Genomic DNA, 23,219 nt, shown 5'->3' on the forward strand with positions numbered 1-23,219 from the left:
CCAATATCAGCCCATTCATCACTTCCTTTTACCTCATCACATCTATCTCTCTCCACATAACCTAACCATTCTGCTTCTCTCTATCCACTTTAGTTGACCATATAATTACTCACAATCACGGTATTCAAACATCTTGCACCTCAAGGCTGGTGGTGTTTTCTCTCTTCCCTGGGCAGGCAGCCTCAGTTGGGCAAGTGGTTGTCCTTCACCCACTCAATCCTAATATACTAATGGCACAGGGCAGGCCATATATACATCACACAAACGTATATATTCTTTTATACACAAATACACTGTGCATAATATAGCTTCTATGACTGTTTGCAGGGATGATCATTTGCTATTGAATAATGTATTGGTATGCTCACCCCTGAAGGTTGCTATCTGTTCCACTCTGAACATTCCATTGTTTATGTAGTTCTTTGTGTAGGGCTACCATAGTAAAATGGATGGGGAAAAAGTCCACAAGGTCTCAGTGGTTTTATTTTGTTTTATATTTTAAAGAAGAGAAATGAAATTGGGTAAGTCTAGGAGTAGTGATGGGGGCCAATATGTCCAAATTATATTTTATGAAATTTTCAAAGGTTTATTACAAATATTTAAAAATTTTAGAAAATTATTTTCAGGAAATAACAACTCAAGCTTGATAGTAACGCCACCATCCAGAAATAACTACAATATTACTATTTAATAAATAGCCTTCATTTAAAGCCCAAATTTGATTGAGAAAAAATCCATATTGTAATGATATGATGCATTTTACAATCTGTGTCTTGTTCTGAGCAGAGTATTTGCTCATAGTTTTTAAGTGTTCTTGTAAATGCTGCATTGCTTTTGCTGTGGTGTGGATATGAATTGTTGCCATAGATGTATGCATTTGAATAACTAGTTCTCAGCCATTTGTCAATATTGTAGAACCTTTAGAGAGAAAGGGAAACTGGAAGAAGGGGTTCATTGGGGGCAGGCCTTGGAAATTTATAGCTCCATTTCTTGTCTGTTCTCTGCTTTTTTTTTTCTACAGAAATGTAATGAAGTTAGAAACTTAATTTGTGAGTAAAGTGGCTCATTTGGCACCAGAAGCTAGAGCACTGTTCCCAATGAATTGCCTGCCCCACCATGAAGGACTATATTTTCAAGTCATAAGCCAAAATAAAGCTTTCATCCCTTAGTTGCTTCCTGGCAGATATTTGCTTGCATGAATGGAACAAATTACTAATACAATCAGTTTAATCCAGAGTGACCAGAAAACAAACATACTGGAAATTCATACTGGAAATAGCTCACTGTTATACAGAGTTGACTGAGAACACATTGGACGTACAACTAATCAAGCTTGGACGCACACCTGTCAGTCTGTGTTCAGTGATGATGTAGGCTCACATCAACATTCAGAAGCCTTATTCTATTGTGGTCTATGCATGTCTTAACTTTGTACTTATTTTTTTATAGGAAACACATGCTGCTTGCCTTTTTCTATTCATATTTGTAGTTCTTCAGAGTTGATTATGCAAGAGAAAGGAAAAAATAAGCTTGTGCTCTTTTTAAATATTTTATACAGCTCTCAAGGTTTAGCCACCTCCTACAGGGTCCATCTATCAATGCTATTGGTTTAGAAATTAAGCTTTATTGTGAATAAAGAAAAATTAGAAATGGTCCTGAGGCCAATTGCCCAATTATTTTATTTTAAAATAAAGTCTCTAGTCAAAACAAATGTTGAGTGAAGTATCCCAATGATGAATAAGGTATTTAGAAACTATATTGATGGATGTGGTGGCAATGCAGCTACATATTAGGTATAAGTGTCTAATTTTCTGAGGACAAATTGCTGTTCCTGCCATGTTGGAGGAATTCCAATGTGATCAATCTTAATTTGCCACCAGTTGGCTGTCTTTCCCTCCAGGGAATGGTGCCATATCAAAGAAGTGAGAGTCATTCCTGTTGTTGACATATTGGATATGCAGTAGTAATAATGGCCAAATAAGTCCAGGTAAGACAAAATTGTGTAATCATCTTATACCCACAGATTTGATATATTTTTCATGTCCTTAGTGAGAACTAGGTCAGTTGGTGAAAGAGGCAGATTAAGTAGCATAAAAAAGATCAATTTTGCCTATCTGACAAAAGAAAGCTTGAAATGCAGAAGACACACTTTAATTATCAATCTAAAGGCCATTAAAGATTCCTGCATTTAGTTCTTATACTGAGCTCCATCTATATCCCTTGTAGTCAATCCGGTATTGCTATTTTTCAAAGATGGTGACAATTAGTAGAGACATTAACTACCATTTACATAGCAACATAGCATCAACATTCTAGTCACATATTCTCTCAGGCAAAGCAGACATAAAGATATATCACTTAACATCCGTTAAGCATCTCCACAGGGACTAGAACCTTTCTTATCAGCATTCAAGAACGTATCTTTGTGCCAGGTTCGCTGTGTGGTATTCCATCCCGCCCTGCCCCCACCTTGGCCCTTTTGTCTGGGCTGCGACCCTGGGCTGCCTGGAATCCCTGATCCTGTGCACTGACATTCCATCTGATCTGGTGAGTGAATGCGGACCCTGGGGCAACCTGCCCTGGAAGAGAGCACAGACCCCCTACCCCCACTTCCCTCTGCAGGCTTGTGTCTGTTTCTCCCGTCCCTGTCTCTCCCAAGCTTTCCCTAGTGTTCTCAGGTGTCCTGCTCCTGTTCTAAGGCTATGTGAGCAATCAATGTTGTTTTAATGTGGGGCAGCATTTAATGCAGAGAAGTCATGTGGAGAGGAATCCCACCAAATGGGGGAAAATCTTTGCCAGCTATGTGCCTCATGAGTAAGTAAACCAAGAATACATATAGTATTTGAAAAAAAAAAGGTAAAAAAAAGAAACCCAAAACCAAATGACCCATTTAAAAAAAATGGGCTCAGATCTCATCGGAGTTAGTAGTTTAAAGAAGAAAAGACTGCCTAAGAAATACCTCAAAAATGTTATTTGTCCTAGCAGTCAAAATAGCTTCCAGGTCTCATTTTAACAGAGCCAGAAAGGGAAAGATGAACAAACCAACGGATAACAAATGCTGAAGGGGATGTGAGGAAAAGGAACCGTTATTCACTGTTCGTTGGATTTCAAACAACTCTTGTCACTCGGAAAACCAGTGTGGAGAATTTGCCAAGAGATAAAAATGAATATGCCCAAAGAATTCAACATCCCAGGCCATCAATACTTACTCTTTTGTGTTTATTGCTTTTGGGTTCACAAGAATTATAAAGGGGAAACAAGCTAATTGTACATCAATTGATGACTTGGTGCAGGACAATTATATTCTGTCAATTATATATTAAATAAACGCTGATTGGCCAGTAGTCAGGCAGGAAGTAGAGGCGGGATAACCAGACAGGAAGTAGAGGAGGATCAATTAGAACAAGAGAATTCTGGGAAGGAGGAAGCCCTTTCCTTCTCAGTCCTGTCCAGACACCGAAGAAGGAAGATGTGACCTGTCGCGCTGAAAAAGGTACTAAGCCAGTTGGCTGACATAGACAAGAATAACGGGCTAATAGAAGTTATGAGTTAATAAGAAGCCTTAGATAATGGGCCAATCAGTTTATAACTTATGGAGACCTCTGTGTGATTTTCTTTGGGGCTAAATGGCTGTGGGACCTGGTGGGAAGACAGAAACGAGGCAGGACAGAAACCCCAACAAGCAGATCCTCAGTCTACAATGACTGGATATCAAAATGTGGTAATATAAACTATGGATTACTATCCAGCTATAAAGAAAAATGAAATATTGACATTTGTAAGTAAATGGTTGGAAATAGAACAGATCATTTTGAATGAGGGAGCCTAGACCCAGAAAGATAAATGTCACATGCTGTCATCTGAGGCCCCTAAGTCCATATCTTCATATGTGGGTATGTGAGCTGAGAAACTGAGGGGAACAAGAAAGTAAAACAGATCAGCAAATGATTTGTGAAGTTGTACTGGTAAAGCCAAAGGCAAAGCGGATGTCTCAAGATTCTAGGGAGGCCCAGAACAAAGAACAATTTCCCATGAAGGCCACACTAGTCGAGGTCAGTGACTAGATTCAGCACAAAAATGTCGCCACTGGTGCTGCAGTTAACAAGGCTACAGAAGCCAGCATCTTCAAGCCTTTTGGAGCCCACATCGTGTGACCAACAGCCTTACAGCCAGTCAGAAAGCTATAGAATGTTATGTTTCACCTTCTCAACTTTTACGTTGCTTTTAGTATGTCTCTCCTCCTACGCTTTTATACTTTTATTTGGAATGGGAAACCTTGCTTTGTATCATGGCATGATTTTAGGAGGAATCTCAGGTAAGATTTTAACTTAAATCTCAAGAGACATCTGGCTGGGAAGAAATGGTTGTAGGGTCATCTAATTCATTAAGGCCTTGGCAAAAGGTCTTAGATGTACTGTCTCAAATAGCTCTGGCTGAGGTTCCATCTTCTGGGGTCAGAATAATCAGTTTCAATTATTGTACAGTCTTCTGAAGACATTTGTACAATTTTCTAGATGTCTGATGATAAACTGTCTAGCTTATGCTCAAGGCAAAAACATAGTCTAACAGATGCTATTTATGAATTCAAAATTTCCCATTTTGCAGCATTTTCACATGTTTAGAGAAAAATGAAAATCAGAAAGAATGCTTATATATATATATATATATATATATTTAAAAACTTATCATTAACACTAATCAATATCCTTAAAGTGAAATTTGAGAGTACTCATTGCTTGCTCAGCACCAAGAGGAGATGGGTTTCCTGCTCATCTTTCTTATTAGGATGGTTGTTACTTTTTGCTTCTTCCATCAGTGTGGAAATTGATACTATAATTTAGAATCAAACAAAGCTGTTGGGGAATCAAAAAATTCTGGCTGCTAGGGGACTGCAGAAAAGATATCTCCAGTGATCTTCTTGTAATCATACTGTTTTAGATAATTCACACCAGGACATCAGAAATTCACTGGCCGCTTGTGCAAGTCTGTAAATCGCTGACAGCTATTCATCTTCTGATGGTTGCCATTTGAGGAAAATTGCTTTATCTCTCCAAATCCATTTAAAAATTCTTGGAAGAATATGATCATAACTTTCTAGGCAAGATGCTTACAACATTTATGCCTCTCTATATAATACAGAGTTTACAATGGTATGAAATACACTGACGATCAGGCCAGTCATGGTCAAACCACAACACAGTACATTGTGTTTCCTATATATACAAATGATTAACTCTCTTAATATGTACACAGAACACTAGTTTTTGGACTAACTGTTACCGCATTTGTAGCCCCTAAATCTACAATGTGCTGTAATACTACTGAAAATGTCAGAAGAAATGTCATTTTGATTTAACTTTAAAAGTAGAAAATTAAAAGTCTAAAAGAACCACACACTAAGCAACTGTTAAAACTAATCTTTGCTTTATGAGTCATGTTAGTGCATATAGATTCTATAACTTACTAGCAACGGGGACTTATGCTTTAACAAAATAATTACATGGAATTTAAAATGTTTTATTTTAGGCATAGTGATTAATTTACTAGTTTCTGTGAATTAAATATTAATTTTATAGCAACTATTTCTGAGTCAATGCTATGAATTCAATATATTTCTCATTAATTTACTCTAAGTTCTTCAAAACTATACTTAGAGATGAAACACTACTCAGCCATAAAAATGAATTAACTATTATTGCATGCAGCTGAGTGAATATTAAAAAGCATTTTACTGAAAGAATCTAGGCATAAAGGAATAAAAGCTCTAAGATTCTGCCCAAATTAATCTAAAGAAGAGTTGACTAAACTGTGGTTGAAAATAGACTAATGCCTCAGCACAGAAATATAGACAGTTATGACTGAATTATGGATACATAAATTTCTGTATTTTGAGAAGGGTATGTTCTGGTTGTCCTAGCAAAAACATGTGAGTATAAATAATTGAGATTTAGGCAAACATTCTTACCTAAGTACACTTTTGTTGCATAACTCTCCCTTAGGTGGGGTACTAATTAATGTTTATTCTCCTCAGTCAGAAAAAGAACAACAAGAAAATAATTATTCTGATGACATTCAGTTCAGTGAACAAATGAGATCACTGAAATTTACTTAAAGGAGTAGGTGTGAGGCATTGCATCTAGGTATATTGGTGACAAAAAAAGCCACATCTCCAGAACGTCCCTCTGCCTGGTTGAAGACCTCATGATGTCTCCACTGTAGAGTCCCTCCTTCATATGGCCATGCACATCCTATAGACTATAGGACACCCCAAGATCACCTGTAGGAAATGACTGAAATCCAAAATTCCTATGCTTCCTTGCATGGAGAGTATTAACAGCCCTGTGACTATGAACACGGATCTACTTAGAACTATGTTAAATATTTACTTTGTTAACAAAATTCTGAGACCAGACACAAGCATTTTGTCTTAGGGTCATACTCGTTTTAGTCTAAGAAGTCTAAGAAGGTGAAAGGTTTTGTTTAGGAGCATGATGTTGAAAAAGAACACAATTCCTATCAATGCCAGGAGTCGAACTTCCTAGAGGAACAGGTACCTTGTAGGGAGAAGCGCTGAATGGGTTTTTTTTTTCTCTCTTTCTTTCTTTTTTTCTTTTTATTTTTTTAGAGATTTGCAGAATATCTTAGAAGGCTGAATGTCTTTTTTAGGCTGCTGATTATGATGGGAGGACTACAGGTTGAATCCCTTTAGTGATAATGGAACATGCAATTAAAATAAAAACTCCATTGTAATGTCTATAATTAGGAAAAATGGTTTATGGAGAAAAATGCTGTCTTTGAAAACTCTATTTTTAGGGTTTTTTTTTTTTGAACTTTAAATGTGAGAGCAAAGACAGAAAAACAATCATCTTAAACATCCCTTTGTTTTCAATTGACCATGGATGACAATTCTTTTTAAAGTACTTATTTCGAGGCACTCTGAACTTAATTGCTTCCTCCCAGGAAAGATTAAGCAGCTTTAGGTTGTGAGAGAAGCATTTTGTAAAAGGAGGTTTACATTCTGTGGAACAACCCTGATGACAAGGATTTAAATGATGAACCACCTTAGAGGAAGAGGATTTAAATGATGACTCAGCAGCTCTCTCTTGTGCAGCTTCTAAATCCCTGGCGCAGGCGGAGGCGCGCGCGTAATGTGAGGTGCTCTCAAAACCTGTGGACACCAGATTTCTACCACCAGAAACTGATTTAATTGTTTTTGAGGTTGTTGTGGATATTCTGAAGCTTTTCTCCCTAGGTGCTTATATATAAACTTTGCCCTTTACTGTCATTGTGGTTGCGTTTCTCAGTAGGATCTGAAAATTTTTTGATTCCTTTTGTTCCCTACCAGCAGAAGGAACCTGTCTTTGGCTTGTTGAACTAGATGGGGTTCAGTTGTCAACATGGCACTATTTTCTCCTGGTGACCTCACTTAAACCTGACACAGGGAGACTATCTCCTGTACATGGTTATCAGTCAATGGGAACTTATGGCATGAAAACTATAGAAATGACATCAAGCTATATTACCAGTAAGACACTCAGAACTTATTTATTGGGAACAGACATGAGTTAATACTGATTAAAACAACAACAACAGAACCAACATAATACAAAACAAAACAGCAAAACAGTGGACAAGATTCCTCACAAACAGAGGCAAGCAGCAGACTTTTATTTCATGTTTTTGGAGGATTAGAGTGGAGAAAGTTTGGGGAACATAGGATAGAGGTAAAGGTAGAGGGACTGGTATGAGGATTAAAGTTTTTCAGTTGCCTATTATTCATGAGCATGGTTTCTAAAACTAGTTTGTTTTTGTACACAACATTCTGGTCTTGTACTCGATAGACTTGTGGTCAGTGATTTCACCAAGAGACATTGAATTTCTCTCCTGTTGCTTGTGGTGGCACCCCACGAAATTTCTCCCATCTTCTTCCCCGTTAGCAAGTCTATGTTCTTGTTTAGGTCTTGTTTAGGCAGCCTTATCGTTGAGGGATCATGGATAAAGTTTCTCTGCCATTTCTAGGATACAAGAGATCACAGCAGTTTTCCTAGTTTTCTGGCTCTTACACTACGTGTGCCCCTATTCTGCGATGCTCCCTGAGCTTTAGGTGCAGGAGTTGTATCTTAGATGTATCCCTGGGGGTCCGGCAATTCATGTTCACTTGTTCTCTGTATTCTTGCTAGTTGTGGTTTTGCAATTTACCTAAAGATTTTGAAACATCAAAAAGGGCAACAGCAAGTAAAAGCAGAGATAGTAGCTTGTTTCTCCTATTGAAATTTTCTATCAGATACCCTTGTGTTCTCACTGAGTGCCTCTGCTTTTAGCGAAAGTAAACTTTTGGTTTCTGAAAAGGTCCCGTATTTAACTGTTATTATCCTCCTCCCCTCAGAGATGTCATCATCACAGGAAGTGGAAAGCTAGCAATGCAATGTCCAGCTGAGTAACTTCTGAAACATTGATGAAGTTAACTATGAATGATGAAATGCACTTTTCTCTCTTGTATTCATCATTTAGGTAGCCCCATTGGTGTTTGCTTGGCCTGGTCATGCAAGGTTCTAGCCTATCAACATCTGAGTTTATGAGCTAAACTAGCTGACATCAGGTAAAAACATAGTGACAGCAAAGCTGTTAGTTAAACACACATCAGAAACAGAGGAATTTACCTTGTGCCTTTCATGTGCTTATGTTTTGTCTTTGTTGTTGTTGTGATTGTCTCTGGAGTAGCCCATCCTTCTGACTATCTCCTTTCACTCCCCAGCTTGTGGGAGAACTTCCTCCTGCTTGTCATACTGTTCTATTAACAGATGCCAGATCAAGGACAAAAATTTTACAATCTGTCTTCTTGAGGTGGTCTCTCCCTGTCTAACAAAAAATTTATAAATTAATAGGTAGGATTATAATTCAACGGTACAGCAACCTTATAACTTTATATATTACATATTATCAAAACTAACAACTCTATCAATTTTATTTCCTTAAAACAAATCCCTTACTTTCCACATATTAGGTAGATAGGTGGCAGTACTTACCTGGGGGAAGAATCTAAGTGTTACAGATTCAACCTTTTATACCCAGAATTCTTATTTCTCTTTTTAGTTGTCCCTTACAAGTCTCTTTCTTCCTGGTTCTTAACTTGCACCTAAGTCAAGGGCCCGCTGTTAACGAGTACCCTAACCTAATTAGCTGGGATGCAGAGGAATACATTATGCAGATGTGTGGACATTAAAAGTTACAGGGCTTTAATTGAAAATGTGTTTTCCCTTCGATTTTATAGCTTTGTTTATTGTAATACTAATTCAGTAATTTAACATAAGTGTCTTTTTTTTTTTAAATGTAAGGCATTATTGATACCAACTTTCATCTGTTCTCTGGCAGGGTTTGTTCTTCACTAATCTGAAAGTAGGATGTGCTATAGGAAAACAGATTCCATGCGTGTATACTGTGGAAAGTGCTCATTCTTTAGAGGACAAATAAAGGTCACGTGGAATGCATTAAACATGGAACATGTTTGGAACATGGAAGATCGACTGATAGAGCTAGTTAGGTATTTGACACATGCAAGGATTGTAAAAGTTGCCGGAGCCATAACAGACAGATGTGGCTTCTGTGGTCTTTTCTGCTATGTTAACTAGGTTGCTGTGGTGATTTCAATGAGAATCACGTCCCCATGACCTCATATGGTTGATTATTTGGTCCACAGTTGGTAGAACATTAGGGAAGTATTAGGAGGGGTGGCATTGATGGAGAATGTGTGTCACTTGTGATTTCAAAATCCTACACCCCCTCTGGTTCCTAGTGTCTGCCTCAGCTTTTGGATCAAGTCTCAACCACTGTGCCAGCAGCATGTCTGCCTCCCTGCTGTCCAGCTTCCTGCCCTGATGGCAATAGCTCCTATAACTAAAAATATAGTCTATGATTCCATCAATTTAATTTTACATACCAAATATTTAAAAATGAGTAGAACTAAGGCAAATGTTTATTGTATCAACGTGGATAATAAAAGATGAACTTTGAAAGAAGACCATTGCGTAATAAATGTCCACACACTGATTAAAATCTGTGAGTTAAAAGAATGAACTGCTATAGTGTAGCGTAAATGCAGCAAAGTCAAATGTACTAAAAAAGAAAGCAAACTAAAATTGACTACTTATAGTAGATTCTACTTAGGAAAGCAATTCAAAAAATGGACTAAATGTCAGTAAATATGTTGTTTTGCAGCACGAGTTCTAATAGATCTTAAAAATAAAAGCCAACAGTCAGACATAAGGGAAAAGGGTGAGATATCAGAGAGACCAAGGAACAGAATCATGAGCCATATTACCACTCGACTTCCCAGTCTAAAGGAGACCAAGTTCCTGTTTTCTCCCAACTTACTACTTTTGCTTTCACTGCCCAGCCACATCACTTCCTGTCTGTCTGTACAGATGTACAGACCACTATGGTTAGCTAGTGGCTAGCACTGCCCTCTGATCTTCAGGCAAGTTTTATTTGTACAAACAAGGTATTACCATATTTCCCTTTTTATCTCAAAATTAAAAAGGAAGGTTATAACTAATTGAAGAAAAACTATATAAATAAGTACAATAGCTATATACAATATACATGTATACACACACAAACATACACACACATATATATACATATATACATATATACAATAAACACAACAACAATGTGCAGTCCATTACCATTGACAACTGACAAATTCAGAGAAATTACTGTATATCTATCCTATCTTAGTCCAAAAGTTGTCCCTCTTTACTTTCTATTTTAACTTGCATTACCTAAACTATCTTTTTATGTTGATCTACCTTATTCATTTTACATTTCTTTAGTGGCATTTCTTTAGTGGATTTCTTTTCTGATTCTGGTAACAAGGAAAACTAAAAAGTCTCAGAGATCCAAGAAGGGAATAATATCTGAGTAAGCAGAATGTACAAGCAAGCGACTTCCAAAAATATGAGGAATGACAGCCAGCAGCCTGGACAGCCACTCAAGATTCTTCTGCAATGTTGGGGCATCCATCTTTAGGCTATAGGCTTAACATATCTGACAGACTTCCCTGTGAAGCAGGATTTTCTGAAGGGCTGTTGTACTTTGTCTTGGCAACATTTAGCAGGTTTTTTCTTTTGTGTCTTGCTTGTATGATTTGGACAGCATACTGTCAGCAGATGAAGCAAGAGCACTTTCTTGCCTAGTGGCTAACTTTTGCCACAAAGAAAGTAAACTCCATGTGGAGTTTCTTTGATGCCCATTATCTTCTTTGTAGTAGACGGGTGCTTCCAGGAGCAGACATTTGCCATTGTTATAAAAGAAGGAAAAATAACTTGCATTATTAAACTATCCTAAATGACATGTTCTGTAGGTCTCTGGAGTGTTTGTTGACTCCCACTCTATCTAACATATATCTCTGTTTGATCGTGAAACCATACCTAATATGACTAGTAGTTCAATTGTAATAAATGACTAATTGCTAACCTGCATTTCCTTATTATTCTAAATAGTTGATAATAATAAATTTCAATGACTAGAAAATTGCATTACATTGTTAAATGAATTTCATAGGTACCATACCTTGAACAAGATTAGAAATGTATGTACAGTATATTTTTATAACAATAATTCCAACTTTGTATCAATATATGAAATTCTAACATAAATATTTAAAACTAGTAAGTGCTTTTTTGGTTTAAAATGTAGATTTAATAATCTAGTTTTTAACCCTATTTCTGTATGCCCCCCTTATTTCTTTTCAGAGTAGATTCAATAATCTCCCTTTATATACTACCTTTAGATAATACCATATCTGTATTCCCCACTTGTCAATATTTCTTCTACTCAGTGTTAGCTTCTATCTTTCTTTACAACAACTGGATGAAGGACAGCTTACTTCTTCCCATTTTCTCTCTCAAATCCTCCATGAGAACCACCCTGCCATTATTACCAGGATATCATGTTAACCACCCATTTACATTGTCAAATACACAGCTTCTGTCACTATAATCAACTTTGTACCAACTATATTTTTACTTTTCAGTTTCAGTTCGTACAGATGACCACTCCTTCCATCTCAGAATCCTTCTGAATATTGTTTTCTAAGATGCCATGATTTATTGTTTAACAAACCTTCTTTTTCTGTTTGTCTCTTTTTCTCAGCTCAAGTACTGAATCACTCAAAGAGACTTTCTACTGCTTTCATCTCATTTGATGATCATGGATAAAGGTGTTTATCTGACATTTTGATTTCAAGTGAAGAGTGCTAGATCTTCAAGTAAGCATATTTCCACTTTACATTTATTTGTATATTAACCATGAAAGATTATACTAAATATAACTCCAAAAGCATCTTTGGTCTCTGAAACACACTCTCAGGTTAAACTATTTTTATCACAATTTCTTCTACCTTATTAAAAGGGATTATAATTTCTCATCTTGGATAGGACAACAGTATTTTCAAATTTGCCATCCCAAGCTCTCTTTTTGTGTGCGTGCAGCAACAATTATCTTCATAAATTGGGCAGGAAAACCTAAGCAACTCATAATAAGCACCTCTAAGTTTTTATGAATGGAATATGAGCATATATAAGCATTGATTAATCCCGAAAAAAATTAGTTCAAAACCAGCCAATTATATTATAAAAATTTACAAAAAAAACCTTCTCAGAGGAGAGGATAGGGAGAGCTTGAGGGAATGGGATGGTTGGGATGGAGAAGGGGTGGATGTGGGAGTAGGGAAGTATATATCTTAATTACGGAAGCCATTTTAGGGTTGGCAAGAGACTTGACTTTAGAGGGGTTCCCAGGTGTTCATGGAGATGTCCTCAGCTTTTTCCTTGGGTACTTGGGCATTAGAGGAAAGGGTGCCTGAACTGGCCTTGTCCTATAGCCACACTGATGATTATCTTGCATATTACCATAGAACCTTCATCTGGTGATGGGTGGAGATAGAGACAGAGACCCACATTGGAGCACTGGTCTGAGCTCCCAAGGTCCTAATGAGGAGCAGAAGGAGGGAGAACATGAGCAAGGAAGTCAGGAGTGTGAGGGGTGCGTTCACCCACTAAGACGGTGGGACAGATCTAATGGGAGATCACCAAGGCCAGTTGGAATGGGACTGATGGAGCATGTGATCAAACAAGACTCTTTGAATGTGGCTGACGGTGGAGGCTGACTAAGAAGCCAAGGACAATGGCTCTGGGCTTTGATTCTACTGCATGGAGGACTCTGTGGGAGGAGCATTGTCAGTTTGCATGCTCACCTTCCTGGACTTGGGGGGAGTTGGGAGGACCTTGGACTTCCCATAGTGCAGGGAACCCTGATTGCTCTTTGGTCTGGAGAGGGAGGGAGTGGGTGTGTGGGTGGAGGGGAGGGGAGAGAAGTGGGAGGAGTGGAGGAGATGGAAATTTTTAATAAAAAAATAAAATATAAGTATTAATTTAAAAAAGAACAATAAAATGTATGCAAAATCATGTAAAAAAACCTTCTCAGTTTTCAGGCTTTGTATCTTCTATTTACTGGGAAAATGATGCCTGCTGTAATGAGGCTGTTTCTTTCAAACAGAAATACTTCTTCCTGGAGAGAGGAGAAAAGCTCAAGGAACTCGCTAGATTGCTAGATGGGGTTTAGAAAATTCAGAGATTCTTATTGGCTACTATATGCGTATTTATTTCTTCCAAGGTTAAGCCATACATCTAGGAAGGAAACTTCATAATACACATAGAATATACAATGTGATCTGAAAACGTAATTGAAGACTATGTTTATAGGGAGGTGAAGCAATCTATTCCACAGGGAAGCTCATTAAGAAAGGACACAAACAACACAGAAAAGCTTCAGGAAGTCCTTGAAGCCAACTTGTGTCACTAGACCCCTTCCTCCCCAAGAGCATAGAAATGATAAAGACTGCTGAAGGAAAGGCAGAGAAACCTGGAAGAAGTCGAGAGTAGCTGAACAACCTAGAAGAAACAATATCAGCTCAGCTGTTTGAAAGAGGCCAGGGCTATCCAGCCTGAAAAACGACAGCGGACAATTTGATGAGCTGCTGTAGGGTGTATGCAGTGTGCTCCAAGTTTCCAGTTTTTGTGAGCTGTCACCCACACTACAGTGGGCTTGGTGATGCAGCTGTCTTTGAGTTATTTCTGCTCTTGGAAGCTACTCCTCACTCAGTGTTCTGGGATGAATGAGAATGGCTTCCATAGGCTCATATGCTCGAATACTTGGTTTACAGTTAATGGAATTATTTGGGAAAGGTTATGTTGTGGGAGCTCCTTCCGCTCCTTCAGCCAATAGCTGCTGAGATACCAGCCCATTGAGGCGTGGTCTCTCCTTCTTTAAAAAAGCAGCAACTGACCTCCGCTAGCTCTCTGGCTTCCAGCTCCGCTTCCGGTGACTAGGCTCCCTTCCTGATTGCGCAGAGGGCTGTTGTCTGGGATGGTGATCTGTAAGTTTTTCTCCTTTAAATAAATAACCATTCTATTAATCATAATTCCAAACTGGTGTGGGATTGTTTGTGATTTACGCCTTCAGTTTTAGAACATGTCGGAGAAAGTTTGTCACTTGGAGCAGTCTTTTGGTGTCATGGCATTTCCAGTGTGTTCTTCACCTCCTGCTTATGGATTCAGATGTGAGATCTCAGCTGTACTTCCTGCCATCTGTCACTGTGCCTTCCCTCCACCATCATAGACTCTAATTCTCTGGAGCCATAAGCCCAACGAATGCTTTTTATATGTTGCCTTTGTTGTAGAGTCTTCTCAAAACAATAGAAAAGAAACTAAGAGAAACTGGTGCTAGAAAGGAGTTATTGCTTTTGGGGGGATTGTTGGGCTTTTTATTTGTTTGTTTGTTTTTAGGAATGTGGATGATTTGGGGATTTAGGACTAGCAAACTTGATCAGTGTAGGTGGGGCTTAACAGGCCATCCTGATAGAAGCTTGGAAGCCTGTAGTGCTAAGAACATTGTGGAATATAGAGGACCAGATGAAAAGGTTTCAGTCGAGAACAATATTGGTTAAAGGGTTAATGATAATTGTGATATTTTGTAGACAAAATTTGCTGCCTGCTGCCTTTGTCTTGAGAATTTGCTTGAGGATAAGTTTAGAAGTCACAAATAATTTTTTTTAATGACTGAGGAGATTTTAGGACAATTATATTAACTCTTTCACACGGTTATTAGCAATCATAGTTGTGGTGGGCTACACTAAAATGAGAATTGTGGAAAAAATACAAACTGTACAGTTTGAAGAGATAAAGAACACCACAGACAATGATTATTCTGAAAGAGATAAGGAGACAAGGAGATCAAGGCCTGATCTGTATTGCTATGATGGGAAAGGTATCCTCAGTGTAAGACCACACCCAGCTAAATTTCCAAACTGTGCAAGAAGACGTTGAAGGATTTTCTCCTATTAAACAGCGAAAACAAAGGGGAGCTGCTGCAAATGTAACTTAAGGGGCAGGCATGATTTCAAGAGGGCAGCTGAACATGGCAGTGCTGTCCAAATGGTTCTAACGTTAGAGATACAAAGGATTCAAGAATACAGGGGTTGTAGACTCTTCCACTGTAGCCAAGGATATATGCTGAGGTCAGTCAACGTGTGACATGGCAGTGGCTTCCTGAAGGGTCTGAGGGGCTATTGCATAAATCTGGTGCAAGAAAAATTAGGACTCTGTTGGAGGCCCCATGATGCTAGAATGCCAAATGATGGATTATCCAACAGTGATGTCTGTACATAAAGAATGTAACAAACCCAAGAGAGAGAAACATGCTATAGGCAGCAAAGATAGAAGGGCAGAGACATCTAAGCCCTTTGACCTTGTATGCCAAGCCAAAGGATTTGAAGTTTGCACTGCTGAGTTTCCAGTTTGCTTTGTTTCAATATTTTCTTAGTATGTCCAGTTGCTTCCCTTTCTGAAGGGTAATGTATATCCCGTGACATTATATGTTGGAACTATATAATTTGGTTTCTGATTTTATGGGGGATTACAGTTAAGAGATTGCCTTCAGTCTCAGGAGAGACTTTAAATTTGGGATTTTAGACCAGTCTTGATACTGTAAAAGGCTATGGGGAGTTTTGATGTTTGACTAAGGGAAATTTGCACTATGATATAGCTACAAGTTTATGAGATCCACATGCTGAATGTGGTAGTTTGAATGAGAATAGTTCCATAAAGTCGTATGTTTGAAACCTTGGTCCCCAACTTGGTGGCACTTCATGGGGAAGGTTAGGGAGTGTGCCATGCCTGGGGGAGGTGTCACTAGAAGTGGGCTTTGAGGTGTCAAAAGCCCATGTTATTCTGAGGTAGGTCTTTTTGCCTCCTGTTTCAGGATCAAGATATGAGCTCTCAGCTGCTGACAGTCACTATACCTTCTCTCTGCCATCATAGGCTCTAAGCTTTGGGAACCATGAGCTGATTAAACTCTTTCTTTTTGAAGTTGTCTTCTTCGTGGTCTTTTATCACAGCAATAAAAAGAAACTAAGACACCCATATTCTTGTGAGCAACTCCAATAACAAACAGTGGCTCACAAAGTTAGACTTTTGTGAAATAAACACTTTGGTAGGTCAAACCCTTCTTTTCTGGGTGAGAAGATGGATGTTGCGTCTCCCCAGGAAAAGTCTCTCACACAAGCAGCTTCCTCCCTAGGATTCTGCAAGGTGTAGCAGCTGCTGAGGAGAGAGTCTCTTCAGCCTGCAGAGCTGATTTCAATTTCAGCATGGAGTGGCTGTGATGTCGCTATTCCTCATCAAAATCACAGTGCTCTGTAGAATTTAGTCATTTTAGCAGCAAATTTTAGTACTTCATTTGCATGCAGTGTGGTGGAAGATTTCAAAAGGTTGTAGAGTCTTGCTAAGCCAAATATTTTAGAAAAATGAAAAAATATTGTTGCAGAAAGTTAGGTAAGTACAGATTAGGTTTTTGTTTTCAGTCTTCATGATGAAAATTTAATATTAAAAGTTAAAAGCATTTCTAATATTCCTAAGGACTACAGGATGTATTTTTTGCATGTTATATTTTACAAAGCCTCTGTGTACTCTAAAATACCTGTAGTATCTCTAAAGTATACAAAAATCTTCCTAAAATGTCAATAACTTTAAAAGTTGTTTACTTATTTTGTTTTAATCTTTTTATTTATTGTTTGTGTTTTTCAGATCACTGCTTCTTGATCCCATTTATTTCCTGTCCCTTAGTATCCACCCTCTGCCCTTGCAATGTCCCCTGTCCCCCAAAATAAAATAAAATTTAAGAGAAAAATGGGGGAAAACGAAAAAAAAAATATCATGGAAGTTGTAGTGCGACACAGCGAGTCACATAGTAAACCCTTTTATCCATATATCTTTAACTTGCAAGTGTTCACTGCAAAGCCCTTGGTCTGGTTTTATGCCCCTTGTTTCTGCTACACTATTGCTGCTGGGTCCTCCCTGGGACTCCTCTTGGTTATTCTGCTGTTGCTCTGTGTCATGTAGATTCTGCAGTTTTGGGTGTGCAGAGCTGTCTTCTTCATGTGCTCTAGTATTTCAGAGATTATGGTGGTTGTTGGGCTGGGTCAACACATAATCCCAGTTCTGGGCCTGAGTAGTTGCAGAAATAGTCAGCCTGCAAGTGCTCCCCTATCTTTACCACCAGGGTGAGCTCTTCAGCATGGCGCTGGCTAAGTGCACCCCTTGCAGCAATAAGCAAGGGACAGAGCCTGTTCTCCTACTGTTACTTCTCCCAAATCTACACCTTCAGGGCCAGCTCTACTGTGCTGCCTAGGCAAGACATAGAGGTGACTCACCTAGGTGCTGCAGCTGGTGAGGGACAGGAACAACTCTTCTGCTATATGACCTCAGGGCCTACTCTCCCACCTACCTCAGGCATAGGGATGGAGGGAGGACATTCCTCTCCCCTTGCCTATGCTTCTTTATGGCCTATGAGAAGTGGGACCAGATCTCCCATGCTCAAGATCTCAGGGCAGCTCACCTGTGCCCATCAACAGAGTCAGCTCCACTGTGTTTGTCTAGATGAGTTCAGGGCCACCTTTTCCAAGTGTTGCATCTGATAATGGGAGGGTCAGCTCCCTCACCACCTGGAGGCACTAGAGGCAAGGGGAGGACATCTTTCCCTCATTCCCACCACTATACCTCAGACAAGGGGCAATACCCCTCTCATGCCTTCAGGACTGGCTAACTCACATAACTGTCTACGGGGTCAATTCTACTGTGCTATCCAAGTGAGATGCAGGGCCCATTCTCCTTAGTGCTATAGCTGGTGAGGGGTTGTGTCAGGTCCCCCACCTACTGCGGGTGCCTAAGGTTGAAGGGAGGAGGTAAAAGTTATTTATGTTTTAAAAATTAATATCAAGTCATGAGTTATTGCTTTGACAGATCTCACCATGTATTTTGGGGAGGATTATGGAAGGGCTTTGGAACATTGTAGTAGAAAAGCCACTGAGTGCTCAGAGCTTTCTGAGCTATTGTGAGAACTTAGAAGATAATGTTGATAGTAGTTCAGACGGTGGTGGCCTGGTTTGTAAAGTTTCAGAGCAAAGTTTGACAGTCCATTAAATAATTTATCAAAGTCATTTGTGTGATGATTTCAATTAAGAATTACTACAGTAAATTTGTCAATTTTCTGGGTCAATGAATGCTGAGCAGCTGAGGCAGAAGAATCAGCTGTGAGTAATAGACCAGCATTATTGAGGGGGAATCTTCTGGAAGTATTTCCTCAGGGTCAGCACACAGAAGTTATGGTTGTGGGTGGTATCGCATGCTGCTAGCTGAACTTGATAATGTGTTAGAGTCACCCAGTCTAAGTGTTACTGGTTTTAAAGGCTTGAAGGGGATCACAGCAACTGGACTTTGGCTGTTTGTATCAGGGATGGAGACTGAAGAGAGGCCAGGAGAAGCTATCAGTGAAGGTTTAGTCTCAGGTGTAGTAGACGTTCCGGAACATAAGGGTTCATAGAGAGAAACTGATGCTTGGCAGCACATGGCAGTCAGTGTTCCTTAAGGAAACCCAGGAGGTACTATTGATGAAGGTACAACGTAGTATCTGTTTTGGATGATGTCAGCACAAAGGACTGGCCAGCAACAACTATTGTGTGCCACCAGCTTATGGAGTGGAGCTAAATGAAACAAACACTTCCCTCTCTAAGGTGCTTTTTGTTTGTGGTGATTTATCACAGCAATAGAAAGCTAAGACAGCTACCTTTATACAGAGGTATTTTGATGGTTGGGGTTATTTCCTTCCTACATGGTCACCTGTCTTTCAAGGTTTTCAGTGGTTCTTTTGAACCTATTCAGGCTATAGGCATCTCAGCTTGCCAATCCTGTCTTTATTTAAGCTGTCACCAACTTCAATAAAACATTTCTCCTTCTAGACCATCAATTTGACTATCACTCTATAGCTGCTTCCACATAATAAAGCTGGTGTCAACATAAGTTTTCTTGTAGAAATTAAAAACATGGTTGGAATCCTCATAATTTTCCTTCACTAGAAACTCAGTTTAGAGCATATCATGCTAGATACTCACAGGCTTCCTCTTGTTTATAATATAGTCAGTACAGTGAAACATATTATTAAACGTTATTAAAGTGTGTTTGTCCATCTTCTACTTAAATTATGATGAATATATTTCAGAGAGATCATAACACTTTCTCAGGAGAATGATTTAATCATCAACAGAAAAGGAAAGTCTAGTTTATCACCAACTAATTGGGACTTTTTCTTGTCAATTGGAAAGAGAAACTAAATAAATCCAGATATCATTTTGTATTTAACTTTTCTGTAATTGATTATACATGATGCTTGTAGCCAACTTATTGGATAAACTAATATAAATGTCTTTATGCTATCATAATGCCAATAACAACAATAATCTGTTTAAATATTTATTATGCACTCTAACTTTTACTAGGTAATATTGTCACATGTAATAAATATATTCATGTTATATAATATTTAAGAGTTCAGATATTTAATAATTACTATGAAAGAAAGTGAGAAGAAAAAAGTTAAACCGAGCTTTGTTTCTAACAGGGTAATTATGCACTATCTAGAAGATTAGTATCCACACTAACAAAAATATTCAGTAATGCTGTATTTACTCAGTGCCAAAAGATATTAATCTAGATATCAGAGCTATGAATGGTTTGAGATATTTTTTCTCATCTGGATAAAAAAAAGGCTTGTATCATAATGACACTCTGAGAAAAAAAAGTGTGTCTCAATTACAAGTGGAAATAATATTTAAATAATGAGTTTTCTGAGTCCAAAGTGATGGCTCAACAACTAAGATTATGTATTACTTTTGCAGAGGACAAGAGTTAAGTTCCTAGTCTTTCATTTGTGGCAGCTCACAACCAACCACCTGTAACTCCAGCTATAGAGACTCTGATACCATTTTCTGAGTTCTGTGGGTACCTACACACTCATGACATAACTTTCACATACACACACACACACAAATAAATAAATAAATTTTAAAATCTTACAGAATAATGAATTTTCTGCATATAGTAAGAATAGTTCAGTCAATGATTTCTAACATTTGTCACTGTAGATTGAAATACAAATGGGTCTTCTCTAAGTCACACTAATACAGAAAAATATGATGATTAGGACCACAATAAATTAACTATGGCAATATACATTTGGACACTCCTGCCCCAAACAAGCTGTACTGAAGTTAGACTTAGAGAGTATCATCCATCAGGAAAATTATATTACTAAGAAAATAATTCCGATTTTACATAAGATCTTAGTTTATGGGATAATATGCAAGCATTGGAAAAATATAAATATGAGCAATGGCATTGTAGCCCAAGTTTAGTTAAGAAAGAAATTACAAAAGTAAATGCCTGAATTTTAATGTAAAGAATGGTAGAAAATGGCTACCCAAATATTTTTCTAAATAACAGCATTGTGAAGCAACAAAGTTCTCTGTTAATTTAAGCAGAAGAGAGGTTTATTGTAAAACTATTAGGCATCTCATAGACTCATTGAAAAGCGGTAGAACAGGTGTGGTGCAGCTGAAATCATGCCCAGAGCATGGCCCAAGAGGTTTCTCATTACTCCTGCTGATGTCTCGATGTAATAGCCTCTACCGAACCAGTGCTCTTCAACTATGAAGTTTGTGACCTCACCATGAACATAAAATTTCTGATTAAAGTGGGTCATAATAAAATGGGCTTAACTGATAATTATGTTTTAAATTAGAATTCAGTCTTTGCTTGAAATTCAAGTGGATGTCAGCTTAGTAGAATGTTTAATAAATATAACTCTCAGACTTCTTCTAGACAACTTGAGAAATAAAAAGTCAGATCTAAAAATTAATACATTTAGGAATACTTTAAGAGCTTTGTCTTAAGAAAGATACATCGAGATCAGAAACTTTCATCGAACTGGCTTGGTTTTAGGCATAGCTAAATTTAGGTGGCTCAAATGTTCTCAGAAACTTTCTTCTCTGTGTTGAGAGTAAATTTTTTGCAGTTTAACTTGTTCAGTACTTCCATCATGTGAATGCTGCCTTTAACATTCAAGGGTTTTGTTGAGCTGTAATTTGGGATTAATTTCTTAACATCGAAATCAGTGGTTGGGTAAGTTGTCTTCTTACTGTTAAATTCTTAGAGTTATAATTGACAAATCTTGATCCTGATTCACCTTGTTTGAGCCAGGTATCTTACACAAAAGCAAATAAACTGATTTTGCTGTCACACTTAGACTATACAATCATGTTTATTGCCAGAGATTTGGGTTAGTTCCAAAGAAACTGTACATGTACTAAACATGTAATTAGACAAGAAGGGGTGAATATGTCATGCAAAATAGATGTGTATTTGTGATTCAGAACCACACGTGCCTAGTCATGCAAACCCCTCAAGTCATCCTTATTATTGTTTGACCAACAAATTGAATATCAAGTTGCCTTTCATTAAGAATTTTAAAATCAGTAGATTTAAATTTTTCCATGTTTGAACATTGTTATAAATACAACATGAATCCAGGTCCTCTATCATTGAACTCTACTCCAATTTACCTTTGAAACATCCCTAAAGTCAATTCCTAGTAATGAATTGTTTTTTAACTAGGGTAATGACAATACTACTTTGGACAAAGTTATTGGACTATAACTTGCATTTGTCACTATTTTAAAGTAGTTTCAGATAATAAATTCATTTTCTGTAATGTCAGATTTCTTATTTGAAAATTTCCATGTAAGATTTAATTTACTGTTTAATTCTCTGTGATCCAAGTAAATTTCATTTTAATTAATTGTTTCTTTGGAGCATAAACTTGACTAAGAAATAACTATACAGCAAACAGATGTCCTGGAATACATTTTTTAAATAAATACTTCTCAATTAAAATAAATATTGTTATAAAAGTGTTCATCCTGAATATATTTTGGATTTGACAAAGGATGTATAAATATGTGTATCCTTCACCAATGTTGCTTCAAACTCAATTAAACATATTCATGAAAAATGATTGTAAATAATACATGCTTACACATTCAGCATCATCATAAGTATAATGATGGAAGTACCCATAGTCTCTAAAATTTCTTATGTTTATATACATGTATTCTCTGTGCCCTGCTAACTACCTTCTCACTCTATGGGTTCATTTCATTTCTCAGAAATTCATAAAACATCTTAGTCTTCTTACTCAATGTTATTTTGGGATTGACCAATATCACTGTCTGTGTAAACAATTATCATTTCTTACTAGGTAGTCTACCATCAATGAAATATACTTAAATCTATTTACAGGCTATAGGTGAATGATGCCCATTGTCTGGGGAATGAATTAGCATAAGGCCTAAAAAACCATTTTAAAAAAGAGGGCTTTTATACCCATAAAATAGAAGCCAAGTACAGTTTCTTGGTTGCCACATTTTTTTTTTTTCTGGATGTGCTTTCATTGAGCAGGGGCACTGCAGCTCCTTTTTGAAAGATATGATAAAAACCTTGAGCAGCTTCTTTAAAAAAACAGCAGGTTCTTAGTTTACCAGAAAATAATGGCTCTGACTCTTTCAGGAGGTCTGGCTATGGAGCATTTAAATAGTGTTTGTAGACAGAGTGCTGCAAGTTGTTTAATGGCAACACAGACACACTGTGACCCAACCCTGAATATAGAGTGGAAAGAATGGCTCTCAGAAGCCAGGAATGCACCTCTGACAAGTTGGACTGGGTGTCCAGCCACACCCACTTAGCATTAAAACAAAGGCACTTCTGATCAGA

The 23,219-nt window shown here is 37.8% G+C and overlaps 1 pseudogene; it reads left to right on the top strand.

Annotated features, from left to right (window-relative positions):
* Positions 1 to 15,197: 15,197 nt before the first annotated feature.
* Positions 15,198 to 23,219, top strand: part of LOC119811606 — a 60,744-nt pseudogene continuing 52,722 nt past the window's right edge.

This window comes from Arvicola amphibius, chromosome 4, assembly GCF_903992535.2.
Source record: "Arvicola amphibius chromosome 4, mArvAmp1.2, whole genome shotgun sequence".
In the NCBI taxonomy this organism is placed as follows: domain Eukaryota; kingdom Metazoa; phylum Chordata; class Mammalia; order Rodentia; family Cricetidae; genus Arvicola; species Arvicola amphibius.